Source organism: Aquarana catesbeiana, unplaced genomic scaffold (assembly GCF_042186555.1).
Source record: "Aquarana catesbeiana isolate 2022-GZ unplaced genomic scaffold, ASM4218655v1 unanchor228, whole genome shotgun sequence".
NCBI lineage: Eukaryota > Metazoa > Chordata > Amphibia > Anura > Ranidae > Aquarana > Aquarana catesbeiana.
Window position 1 is genome coordinate 887,501 of NW_027362655.1, and position 13,596 is coordinate 901,096.

The 13,596-nt window shown below is 45.2% G+C and overlaps 2 protein-coding genes across 3 annotated transcripts in view; one reads left to right on the forward strand and one right to left on the reverse strand.

The window, feature by feature from the left end:
- Window positions 1-7,301, reverse strand: part of LOC141121704 (uncharacterized) — a 15,916-nt gene extending 8,615 nt beyond the window's left edge. Inside the window, exon 1 of one of the 2 annotated variants that reach the window (XR_012240586.1) lies at window positions 7,219-7,301. The gene's annotated coding sequence lies outside the window, so the exon portion shown is untranslated. The remainder of the gene's footprint in view (window positions 1-7,218) is intronic. The other variant, XM_073611418.1, reaches the window with a different exon arrangement.
- Window positions 1-13,596, forward strand: part of LOC141121671 (uncharacterized) — a 197,849-nt gene that overhangs the window by 159,027 nt on the left and 25,226 nt on the right. The gene's annotated exons all lie outside the window — the stretch shown is intronic.

Below are 13,596 nucleotides of genomic sequence, written 5' to 3' on the forward strand. Positions count from 1 at the left end.
AATTGCATATCCCTGCTCTAGACCAATCGCACATTTTTTTGGATTTGCCGTAAAACCTTCTTTGAAGAGGGAATCAAGGACAGCCTGGACACGGAGCAAGTGAGACTCCCAGTCAGTGCTATGTACCACTATGTCATCTAGATAGGCTGCTGCATATCGTCAGTGGGGTCTTAAGGTCCTGTCCATGGCCCTCTGAAATGTCGCGGGGGCATTTTTGCAACCCAAAAGGCATTTTTTTATATTGAAAGGAACCCTCTGGGGTCACAAATGCAGTCTTCTCTTTGGCCCTACCAGTGAGGGGTAGTGCCTTTGTCAAGTCCAAAGTGGTCAGATAGTGAGCCTTGCCAAGTCGGTCTATAAGTTTGTCTACTCTGGGCATTGGGTACGTGTCAAACTTATTTACTGCATTAGGCTTCTGAAGCCATTACAGAACCTCCAAGTGCCATCCAATTTTGGGACTAACACGATGGGCTAGACCAGTCACTATTGGATTCCTCAATGACATCTAGCTCCAACATTCTTTTAACTTCATCGCTGATGTCCTTTCTCCTCCCTTTGGGAATTCGGTACGGTTTGAGCTTGACACGGACCCCAGGTTCAGTAACAATATCATGCTGAACTGCAGAAGTTGTGCCAGGTAACTCTGAAGATTTCTCTCTATTCCTTATCATGAACTCTCTAGCTTCCTGTTTTTGGAATATGACAGGGTGTCTGGAATCGTGACCTCAGGGATCAGAGGGGACTCAGTATCTTTAGGCGTTACCGGGAGGGACCCGGTAGTTAAGGCCAGTCTATCCTTCCAGGACTTTAACAGGTTTATGTGGTAAATCTGTTCGGGCTTCCTTTTTTCTGGTTGATACATCTTGTAATTGACCTCCCCAACTCTTTCAATTACTTCAAAGGGACCCTGCCACTTAGCCAGGAACTTGCTCTCAACAGTGGGAACTAACACCAAGACCCTGTCACCAGGTGAGAAAACACAGAGTTGGGCCCCCCTGTTGTATACCCTCTGTTGGGCTGCTTGGGCCTGCAGTAAGTGTTCTTTTACCATCGGCATGATTGCTGCAATCCTCTCCTGCATTTGAGCAATATGCTCAATGACACTTTTATGGGGTGTCTGCTCCCCCTCCCAAGCTTCTTTGGCTATGTCTACGAGTCCCCGAGGGTGTCTCCCATAAAGCAACTCAAATGGAGAGTACCCCATAGAGGACTGGGGAACCTCCCTGATGGCGAACATCAAGTATGGTATCAGGAAGTCCCAGTTTTTCCCGTCCTTGTCAACAACCTTTTTTAACATGCTCTTTAATGTCTTATTGAAGCGTTCCACCAAGCCATCCGTTTGAGGATGGTACACCGAGGTTCGCAACTGCGTCACCTTAAATAACTTGCACAGCTCCCTAGTTATTCGTGACATAAATGGGGTGCCCTGGTCTGTAAGGACTTCTTTAGGGATGCCAACACGACTGAACACCATAAACAGCTCTTTGGCAATGTTTTTAGCAGACGTGGTGCATAAGGGAACTGCCCCGGGGTAACGGGTAGCATAATCCATGATTACAAGGATATGCTGATCACCCCGGGCAGACTTGGGGAGTGGACCCACAAGGTCCATGGCAATCCTCTCAAAGGGCAATTCAATAATGGGCAAGGGCGCTATGGCCCTGCGGCATCTAAGCAGGCTTTATGCAACATTCCATATAACGGTAAGATGCTGTTCGAAAAGACCCTGGAGGAGGCAACCAAGCGGGTCACAGGTGGAAAATCGGGCCTAGGAAGAGGCAGCAACCCTTCCAGTCAGGCCAGTTCGATTCCAGAAGGGGCCACGAGGCCAGATCATATAGGCCAGGCCGGGAATACAATAGACCTCAATGGAGGGGTACACAGAGCTCCTTCCTGCGCAAGGTGAAATCAACCGTAGGCCAGGTGGCAAAAAAGACTGAGAAGTCTTTTTGACGGTCAATCCATCCAAACCCTCCAGGTTGGAGCCAGGTTGGCAAGATACAGGAGGGAGTAGACAACGAATGTGAAGGACCGTTGGATCCAACAGACCGTAAAGCATGGATACAAGATAAGATTTCAAAAGAAACCTCCGAATATCTTTGTCCAAACACATTACCCACAGGTTCAGAAGAAACGCAAGTGTTTGCAGGAAAACATTGCCGAATTATCTTGGGAACAAGCAATTATGTCAGTGCCACAGGGGTGCCAGGTAGGGGTGCGCATCTTCACTGGTCTCACGATTCGATTCAATTACGATTATCTGGTCAACGATTCGATTTGATTCTGCAATGCATCACGATTACCGACAAGCTCCCATTTCCTTGGGCTGTCTAGGCGGCCCTTCCACCCTGCAATCTTCTGGGACACATTACAGTTCCCAAAAGATTGCCCGGCTATGCAGGACAGCGCAGTGAGACATGCACACCCGGCTGTGAAGCTGCAAGCTGTCACAGCCGGATGCCCACAGTAGTATTGCCAGCGCTGTGGACAGGCTGGGGAGAGAATGGAGGGTTTGGGTGGCCACGTCGCTGGATTGTGGGACAGGTGAGTGTCTTTTTATTAAAAGTCAGAAGATACACTTTCTTTTTGTAGCTGCTGACTTTTAATAAACAAAAAATTGACTGGAACTCCGCTTTGAATTAAAAATAACCTCACTCCCTTAAAAAGTGCACTAATCCAGTGCACTACAGGGTACAGGCATTCACACACACGGCTGCTGGGAGGTCAGGAGGGATTACAATCCACAGCTGACAAACAGCCCTGTGAAGTTCCCTGTACTGTCTCTGTGCTGACCAGTGGCAGCTGGTGCTCAAAATTTTTGGGGGATTGCAAACAAACTGAAAAATACTAAAGCTCCCCCATCAAATGCAGCCACTGTGCCTATCAAACGCAGCCACTTGTGCCCGTCAAACGCAGCCACTTGTGCCCGTCAAACGCAGCCACTTGTGCCCGTCAAACGCAGCCACTTGTGCCCGTCAAACGCAGCCACTTGTGCCCGTCAAACGCAGCCACTTATGCCAATCAAACGCAGCCACCTGTGCCCATCAAACGCAGCCACTTGTGCCCGTCAAACGCAGCCACTTGTGCCCGTCAAACGCAGCCACTTGTGCCCGTCAAACGCAGCCACCTGTGCCCGTCAAACGCAGCCACCTGTGCCCCTCAAACGCAGCCACTTGTGCCCATCAAACGTAGCCACTTGTGCCCGTCAAACGCAGCCACTTGTGCCCGTCAAATGCAGCCGCTTGTGCCCGTCAAATGCAGCCACTTATGCCCATGAAACGCAGCCACCTGTGCCCATCAAACGCAGCCACTTAAGCCCGTCAAACGCAGCCACCTGTGCCCATCAAACGCAGCCACCTGTGCCCATCAAACGCAGCCACCTGTGCCCATCAAACGTAGCCACCTGTGCCCGTCAAAGGCAGCCACCTGTGCCCTTTAAATCCAGCCATCACTTCACTAACCCCCCCACAATGCACGGGCCGCCACTGGTGCTGACAGTTCCTTGGCATTCCTGTTTGCACCTTCCAGCACACTAGGAGTTAACAGTGGAATGTGCAAAGGGAAGCCCAGGGACCTGTCAGCACGGAGCGTGAGGTGTAAGTAGAGTACACATTTGTACTCTACTTACTGTTGCTAAAATTACTTTGTTTTAATAAATGCCGTGTTACAATGAATGATGTGCCCTGCTGTATGTGCTTATAAAAAATTTGGAACTTGATACCGAATTTCACAGTAAAATACATCCCGCTCATGTGACTGCCCCTCTCTCCGCTCTCCTCTCACATTTCACGTCTCTCCTGAGTCCTGACGTCAGCGGGGAATTCTCAGCCCCGCCCGCCTCTCTTCTGAAATGATAGCTATAGTCAGCGGGCGGGGCTGAAAATTCCCCGCTGACGTCAGGACTCAGGAGAGACGTGAAATGTGAGAGGAGAGCAGAGAGCGGAGAGAGGCGGGACGGGACGGGCAGTCACATGAGCGGGTTGTATTTACTGTGAAATTCGGTATGATATGACATATTTTTTAAAAAGCACATAGAGCGGTGCACTTCATTAATTGTAACACGGCATTTATTAACCACTTGACCACTGGGCACTTAAACCCCCTTAATAACCAGACCAATTTTCAGTTTTCAGTGCTCTTACATTTTGAATAACAATTACTCAGTCATGCAACACTGTACCTATATGAAATTTTTGTCCTTTTTTTCACATAAATAGAGCTTTCTTTTGGTGGTATTTAATCACCGCTGGGTTCTTTATTTTTTGCGCTATAAAAGAAAAAAGACCGAAAATTCTGTAAAAAAAAATGCATTTTTCTTCGTTTCTGTTATAAAATTTTGCAAATTAGTAATTTTTTCTTCATATATTTTGGCCAAAATTTATACCGCTACATATCTTTGGTAAAAATAACCCAAATTGGTGTATATTATTTGGTCTTTGTGAAAGTTATAGAGTCCAAAAGCTATGGTGCCAATCTCTGAAAATTGGTCACACCTGAAGTACTGACGGCCTATCTAATTTCTTGAGACCCTAACTTGCCAGAAAAGTAAAAAATACCCCCCAAATGACCCCTTTTTGGAAAGAAGAAATTCCAAGGTATTTAGTAAGATGCATGGTGAGTTTTTTGAAGTTGTCACTTTTCCCACAATTCTTTGCAAAATCAATATTTTTTATTTTTTTTTTTTCACAAAATTGTCATATTAGCAGGTTATTTCTCACACACAATATATGCATACCACAAATTAAACCCCAAAACACATTCTGCTATTACTCCCGAGTACCGCATGTGTGAGACTTTTACACAGCGTGGCCACATACAGAGGCCCAACATGCAGGGAGCACCTTCAGGCATTCTGGAGCACCCAGGCCAATTCTGACATTTCTCTCCTACATGTAAAAATCATCATTTATTTGCTAGAAAATTACATAGAACCCCAAAACATTATATATGGTTTTTTTTAGCCAAGACCCTAGAGAATACAATGGCGGTCGTTACAACTTTTTATCTCGCACGGTATTTGTGCAGCAATTTTTCAAACGCATTTTTTTTGGAAAAAAAAAACAGTTTTGTGCTAAAAAAAAAAACAAAACAGTAAAGTTAGCCCAATGTTTTTGCATAAAGTGAAAGATGACATTACGCCGAGTAAATAGATACCTAACATGTCACCCTTCAAAATTGCACACGCTCGTGGAATGGCGCCAAACTTCGCTACTTAAAAATCCCCATAGGCAACGCTTTAAAATTTTTTACTGGTTACATGTTTTGAGTTACAGAGGAGGTCTAGGGCCAAAATTATTGCTCTCGCTCTACCGATCGCAGCGATACCTCACATGTGTGGTTTGAACACCGTTTTCATATGTGGGCTGGACTTAGGTATGCGTTCGCTTCTGCATGCGAGCACGCGGGGACAGGGGCGCTTTAAATTTTTTTTTTTTTTATTGTTCATTTTACTTTATTTATTTTAGATGCTTTGTTCCCCAAAGGTCATCATGATGTCCAGGAAGGGAAACTTGCTGACTTTTGGCCAGAGTTGCCGGCTAATCAGGATAATTGCCAGAACTCTGGCTGCAAGGCTCCAATCTCCGGCAGCCTGCTGACTGACAGGAGTGATGTCACTGTCACCCTCTGCAGTAAGAGAAGGGATTGGATTGGTTTAGATAGGAGGAGGATGATGCTGGTGGAGTAGAGAGCTGTAGGGGAGGAGTCTGTTCTCCTCCCTCCAATGGAAGCCCAGTGTGGGTAGAGGGGACAGCAGGGGGAAGGTTTTTTACTCTTGGTCTATTTTGTATCCTGAAACATATTTCCCGACCAGTAAGATGGTGAGGTGAAGGCTTCCTTCACTTGCTGGCAGGAGTTCTATAAAAAGGTCATAAAAGTAAGTGCAGGTGAGCCCTAAAGCTCCCTCCTACCTCAGAGTCTTACAGCCTGACTACCCCCTCAGCCCTTCAGCCTCACTAATTTCCCAGACATGTTCATCCCTATCATTGACTAAAAGGCCCTCAAAGTCCTTCAGCTACAGCTCCTCCTCAAGGGTCCCTCAGAATCCTTCAGATGCAATAAACCCTCAGAGGCTCCCAGAGTCCTATAGTCCCACTACCTCCTCAGAGACCCCTCACCTCCCCTACTTTTTTCAGAACCAGTAGAGGAACTACCACGGTCGCAAAGGTCGTACCTGCGAATGGGCCCAGGGTGTTCCGCCAACGCATTTCTATTTATCCTCCTCGTGTCATCCCTCTGCCATCCCTCCCCATATCTCCCTCTGACTTGCACGCAGTTCAGACCCCCTTTCCCCCATTCCTGCACCTCATCCCATCTTTGTCATCACTTGAGAACTACAGTGGCTGAATTGTGCCATGTTTGGGGTCACAGAGAACAAAGTGCCTTGTTGAGTGCTGCAGAAAGCGATCAGCAGGGGTAAGCCCTGTTTGTGCAATCGGCGGAGGTGTATGAGATCCGTGGAGGTGAGCCCTGTATGTGCAATCGGCGGAGGTGTATGAGATCCGTGGAGGTGAGCCCTGTATGTGCAATCGGCGGAGGTGTATGAGATCCGTGGAGGTGAGCCCTGTGTGTGAGATCCATGGGTCAGTCCACCCCTGCTCTCCCTCCACTCTGGGTTCACCATCTCATCCCCCCAATATCCAGTCCCTTACAGACTCCTATTGTGAGACTCATCATAGTGTCTCTGGAGGGGCAATGATCATTCCTGTGTAAAATCTTACAGAAATCTTCCCTAATCCCAACCTTTAATTATCATTTCATTCCCCCCACATACAATGTCTGGAACCGACATTTACTGACATCAATAACTCCCCTCGTGGTACAGACTAAGGATGAGCTCCGGTGTGTTTGCATGCTGCACGTGCGGAGCCCGCCAGGAAGTCGACACTGTACAGCGCTAATCACAAGCAGTGAGACATTTCCCGATGTGCGGCTGCAGAGATCAGGAAATGTCTCACTGCCTGTGATTAGCGCAGCGCATTGCCAGCTTCCTGGCGGGCTCTGCACGTGCAGCATGCGAACACGCCGGAGCTCATCCTTAGTACAGACCATAAATTCCCTCATTATAATATAAGGGGTTATTCTACGTTTCCACACTATATATGTGTGTATCATCATCTGCTGAAGATAAAAGACCTCACAGTGACTATGGAGGAAGAGGACGGACATGACGGGGGGGGGGGGGGGTTACTGGGTGAAAAAAAAATAAGATCTTATTACCTCCTCTGCTGCCACTTCCAGTAAAGTCTTCTATTTCCTGCCACATGAAATTTCCTGTCTTTGTTCCAGATGGCTTCCTGCCTGTACCTGACATCTCTTCCTGTCTGTACCTGACATCACTTCCTGTCTGTGCCTGATATCACTTCCTGTCTGAATTCCATAGAGACTTCCTGTCTGGATATGAGTGAGATCACCATCTTGTGGAGTTCAAAGGAACTGCAGCGCCAAGAAATGTCTCATAGTAACCAAGATATCCTGCAGGGCTACCACTAAAGTTAAAATATAACACAAACAAGTAGAAAAAACACAGAACACAAGTTAACAACAAATGTGTAGCTAATAAAAAAGCTACCCCACAAAACTGATCTGTTTGGTGAAGAAAATGCAAAAATACATCCAAAAGATGTATTCAATCCATCCAATACATCTGGTTATCTCCTGTAATCTATCCGCCGACACTCTTTATCTCCTGTAATCTATCCACAGTCTCTGGTTATCCCCTGTAATCTAACCGCAGTCTCTGGTTATCCCCTGTAATCTAACCGCAGTCTCTGGTTATCCCCTGTAATCTAACCACAGTCTCTGGTTATCTCATGTAATCTATCCGTAGTCTCTGGTTATCTCCTGTAATCTATCCGCAGTCTCTGGTTATCTCCTGTAATCTATCCGCAGTCTCTGGTTATCCCCTGTAATCTATCCGCAGTCTCTGGTTATCTCCTGTAATCTATCCGCAGTCTCTGGTTATCTCCTGTAATCTATCCGCAATCTCTGGTTATCTCCTGTAATCTATCTGTAGTCTCTGGTTATCTTCTGTAATCTATTCGCAGTCTCTGGTTATCTCCTGTAATCTATCCGCAGTCTCTGGTTATCTCCTGTAATCTATCCGCAGTCTCTGATTATCTCCTGTAATCTATCCGCAGTCACTCTTTATCTCCTGTAATCTATCTGCAGTCTCTGGTTATCTCCTGTAATCCATACGCAGTCTCTCGTTATCTCCTGTAATCTAACCCCAGTCTCTGGTTATCTCCTGTAATCTATCCGCAGTCTCTGGTTATCTTCTGTAATCTATTCACAGTCTTTGGTTATCTCCTGTAATCTATCAGCATGTCTCTGGTTATCTCCTGTAATCTATTCGCAGTCTCTGGTTATCTCCTGTAATCTATCCGCAGTCTCTGGTTATCTCCTGTAATCTATCCGCAGTCTCTGGTTATCTTCTGTAATCTATTCGCAGTCTTTGGTTATCTCCTGTAATCTATCCGTAGTCTCTGGTTATCTCTTGTAATCTATCCGCAGTCTCTGGTTACCTCATGTAATCTATCCGCAATCTCTGGTTATATCCTGTAATCTATCCGCAATCTCTGGTTATCTCCTGTAATCTACCTGCAGTCTCTGGTTATCTCCTGTAATCTATACGCCGACACTCTTTATCTCCTGTAATCTACCTGCAGTCTCTGGTCATCTCCTGTAATCTATCCGCAGTCACTGGTTATCTCCTGTAATCTATCCGCAGTCTCTGGTTATCTTCTGTAATCTATTCACAGTCTTTGGTTATCTCCTGTAATCTATCAGCATGTCTCTGGTTATCTCCTGTAATCTATTCGCAGTCTCTGGTTATCTCCTGTAATCTATCCGCAGTCTCTGGTTATCTCCTGTAATCTATCCGCAGTCTCTGGTTATCTTCTGTAATCTATTCGCAGTCTTTGGTTATCTCCTGTAATCTATCCGTAGTCTCTGGTTATCTCTTGTAATCTATCCGCAGTCTTTGGTTATCTCCTGTAATCTATCCGTAGTCTCTGGTTATCTCTTGTAATCTATCCGCAGTCTCTGGTTATCTCCTGTAATCTATCCGCAATCTCTGGTTATCTCCTGTAATCTACCTGCAGTCTCTGGTTATCTCCTGTAATCTATACGCCGACACTCTTTATCTCCTGTAATCTACCTGCAGTCTCTGGTCATCTCCTGTAATCTATCCGCAGTCACTGGTTATCTCCTGTAATCTACCCGCAGTCACTGGTTATCTCCTGTAATCTATCCGCAGTCACTGGTTATCTCCTGTAATCTATCGCAGTCACTCTTTAACTCCTGTAATCTACCCGCAGTTACTGGTTATCTCCTGTAATCTACCCGCAGTCTATGGTTATCTCCTGTAATCTATCTGCAGTCACGGGTTATCTCCTATAATCTATCCGCAGTCTCTGGTTATCTCCTGTAATCTATCCGCAGTCTCTGGTTATCTCCTGTAATCTATCCGCAGTCTCTGATTATCTCCTGTAATCTATCCGCAGTCACTCTTTATCTCCTGTAATCTATCTGCAGTCTCTCGTTATCTCCTGTAATCCATACGCAGTCTCTCGTTATCTCCTGTAATCTATCCACAGTCTCTGGTTATCTCCTGTAATCTATCCGCAGTCTCTGGTTATCTCCTGTAATCTATCCGCAGTCTCTGATTATCTCCTGCAATCTATCCGCAGTCACTCTTTATCTCCTGTAATCTATCTGCAGTCTCTGGTTATCTCCTGTAATCCATACGCAGTCTCTCGTTATCTCCTGTAATCTAACCCCAGTCTCTGGTTATCTCCTGTAATCTATTCACAGTCTTTGGTTATCTCCTGTAATCTATCAGCATGTCTCTGGTTATCTCCTGTAATCCATACGCAGTCTCTCGTTATCTCCTGTAATCTATCCGCAGTCCCTGGTTATCTTCTGTAATCTATTCACAGTCTTTGGTTATCTCCTGTAATCTATCAGCATGTCTCTGGTTATCTCCTGTAATCTATTCGCAGTCTCTGGTTATCTCCTGTAATCTATCCGCAGTCTCTGGTTATCTCCTGTAATCTATCCGTAGTCTCTGGTTATCTCCTGTAATCTATCCGCAGTCTCTGGTTACCTCATGTAATCTATCCGCAATCTCTGGTTATATCCTGTAATCTATCCGCAATCTCTGGTTATCTCCTGTAATCTACCTGCAGTCTCTGGTTATCTCCTGTAATCTATACGCCGACACTCTTTATCTCCTGTAATCTACCTGCAGTCTCTGGTCATCTCCTGTAATCTATCCGCAGTCACTGGTTATCTCCTGTAATCTATCCGCAGTCACTGGTTATCTCCTGTAATCTATCGCAGTCACTCTTTAACTCCTGTAATCTACCCGCAGTTACTGGTTATCTCCTGTAATCTACCCGCAGTCTATGGTTATCTCCTGTAATCTATCTGCAGTCACGGGTTATCTCCTATAATCTATCCGCAGTCTCTGGTTATCTCCTGTAATCTATCCGCAGTCTCTGGTTATCTCCTGTAATCTATCCGCAGTCTCTGATTATCTCCTGTAATCTATCCGCAGTCACTCTTTATCTCCTGTAATCTATCTGCAGTCTCTGGTTATCTCCTGTAATCCATACGCAGTCTCTCGTTATCTCCTGTAATCTAACCCCAGTCTCTGGTTATCTCCTGTAATCTAACCCCAGTCTCTGGTTATCTCCTGTAATCTATTCGCAGTCTCTGGTTATCTCCTGTAATCTACCAGCAGTTACTGATTATCTCCTATAATCTATCTGCTGTCTCTGGTTATCTCCTGTAATCTATCCACAGTCTCTGATTATCTCCTGTAATCTATCCGCAGTCTCTGGTTATCTCCTGTAATCTATCCGCAGTCTCTGGTTATCTCCTGTAATCTATCCGCAGTCACTCTTTATCTTCTGTAATCTATCCGCAGTCTCTGATTATCTCCTGTAATCTATCCGCAGTCTCTGGTTATCTCCTGTAATCTATCCGCAGTCACTCTTTATCTCCTGTAATCTATCCGCAGTCTCTGATTATCTCCTGTAATCTATCCACAGTCTCTGATTATCTCCTGTAATCTATCCGCAGTCTCTGGTTATCTCCTGTAATCTATCCGCAGTCACTCTTTATCTCCTGTAATCTATCCGCAGTCTCTGATTATCTCCTGTAATCTATCCGCAGTCTCTGGTTATCTCCTGTAATCTATCCGCAGTCTCTGGTTATCTCCTGTAATCTATCTGCAGTCTCTGGTTATCTCCTGTAATCTACCCGCAGTCACTGGTTATCTCCTGTAATCTATCCGCAGTCACTGGTTATCTCCTGTAATCTATCGCAGTCACTCTTTAACTCCTGTAATCTACCCGCAGTTACTGGTTATCTCCTGTAATCTACCCGCAGTCTATGGTTATCTCCTGTAATCTATCTGCAGTCACGGGTTATCTCCTATAATCTATCCGCAGTCTCTGGTTATCTCCTGTAATCTATCCGCAGTCTCTGGTTATCTCCTGTAATCTATCCGCAGTCTCTGATTATCTCCTGTAATCTATCCGCAGTCACTCTTTATCTCCTGTAATCTATCTGCAGTCTCTCGTTATCTCCTGTAATCCATACGCAGTCTCTCGTTATCTCCTGTAATCTAACCCCAGTCTCTGGTTATCTCCTGTAATCTAACCCCAGTCTCTGGTTATCTCCTGTAATCTATCCGCAATCTCTGGTTATCTCCTGTAATCTATCTGTAGTCTCTGGTTATCTTCTGTAATCTATTCGCAGTCTCTGGTTATCTCCTGTAATCTATCCGCAGTCTCTGGTTATCTCCTGTAATCTATCCGCAGTCTCTGGTTATCTCCTGTAATCTATCCGCAGTCTCTGATTATCTCCTGTAATCTATCCGCAGTCACTCTTTATCTCCTGTAATCTATCTGCAGTCTCTGGTTATCTCCTGTAATCCATACGCAGTCTCTCGTTATCTCCTGTAATCTAACCCCAGTCTCTGGTTATCTCCTGTAATCTATCCGCAGTCTCTGGTTATCTTCTGTAATCTATTCACAGTCTTTGGTTATCTCCTGTAATCTATCAGCATGTCTCTGGTTATCTCCTGTAATCTATTCGCAGTCTCTGGTTATCTCCTGTAATCTATCCGCAGTCTCTGGTTATCTCCTGTAATCTATCCGCAGTCTCTGGTTATCTTCTGTAATCTATTCGCAGTCTTTGGTTATCTCCTGTAATCTATCCGCAGTCTCTGGTTACCTCATGTAATCTATCCGCAATCTCTGGTTATATCCTGTAATCTATCCGCAATCTCTGGTTATCTCCTGTAATCTACCTGCAGTCTCTGGTTATCTCCTGTAATCTATACGCCGACACTCTTTATCTCCTGTAATCTACCTGCAGTCTCTGGTCATCTCCTGTAATCTATCCGCAGTCACTGGTTATCTCCTGTAATCTACCCGCAGTCACTGGTTATCTCCTGTAATCTATCCGCAGTCACTGGTTATCTCCTGTAATCTATCGCAGTCACTCTTTAACTCCTGTAATCTACCCGCAGTTACTGGTTATCTCCTGTAATCTACCCGCAGTCTATGGTTATCTCCTGTAATCTATCTGCAGTCACGGGTTATCTCCTATAATCTATCTGCAGTCTCTGGTTATCTCCTGTAATCTATCCGCAGTCTCTGGTTATCTCCTGTAATCTATCCGCAGTCTCTGATTATCTCCTGTAATCTATCCGCAGTCACTCTTTATCTCCTGTAATCTATCTGCAGTCTCTGGTTATCTCCTGTAATCCATACGCAGTCTCTCGTTATCTCCTGTAATCTAACCCCAGTCTCTGGTTATCTCCTGTAATCTAACCCCAGTCTCTGGTTATCTCCTGTAATCTATTCGCAGTCTCTGGTTATCTCCTGTAATCTACCAGCAGTTACTGATTATCTCCTATAATCTATCTGCTGTCTCTGGTTATCTCCTGTAATCTATCCACAGTCTCTGATTATCTCCTGTAATCTATCCGCAGTCTCTGGTTATCTCCTGTAATCTATCCGCAGTCTCTGGTTATCTCCTGTAATCTATCCGCAGTCACTCTTTATCTTCTGTAATCTATCCGCAGTCTCTGATTATCTCCTGTAATCTATCCGCAGTCTCTGGTTATCTCCTGTAATCTATCCGCAGTCACTCTTTATCTCCTGTAATCTATCCGCAGTCACTCTTTATCTCCTGTAATCTATCCGCAGTCTCTGATTATCTCCTGTAATCTATCCACAGTCTCTGATTATCTCCTGTAATCTATCCGCAGTCTCTGGTTATCTCCTGTAATCTATCCGCAGTCACTCTTTATCTCCTGTAATCTATCCGCAGTCTCTGATTATCTCCTGTAATCTATCCGCAGTCTCTGGTTATCTCCTGTAATCTATCCGCAGTCTCTGGTTATCTCCTGTAATCTATCCGCAGTCTCTGGTTATCTCCTGTAATCTATCCGCAGTCTCTGGTTATCTCCTGTAATCTATCCGCAGTCACTCTTTATCTTCTGTAATCTATCCGCAGTCACTCTTTATCTTCTGTAATCTATCCGCAGTCTCTGGTTATTTCCTGTAATACATCCGCAGT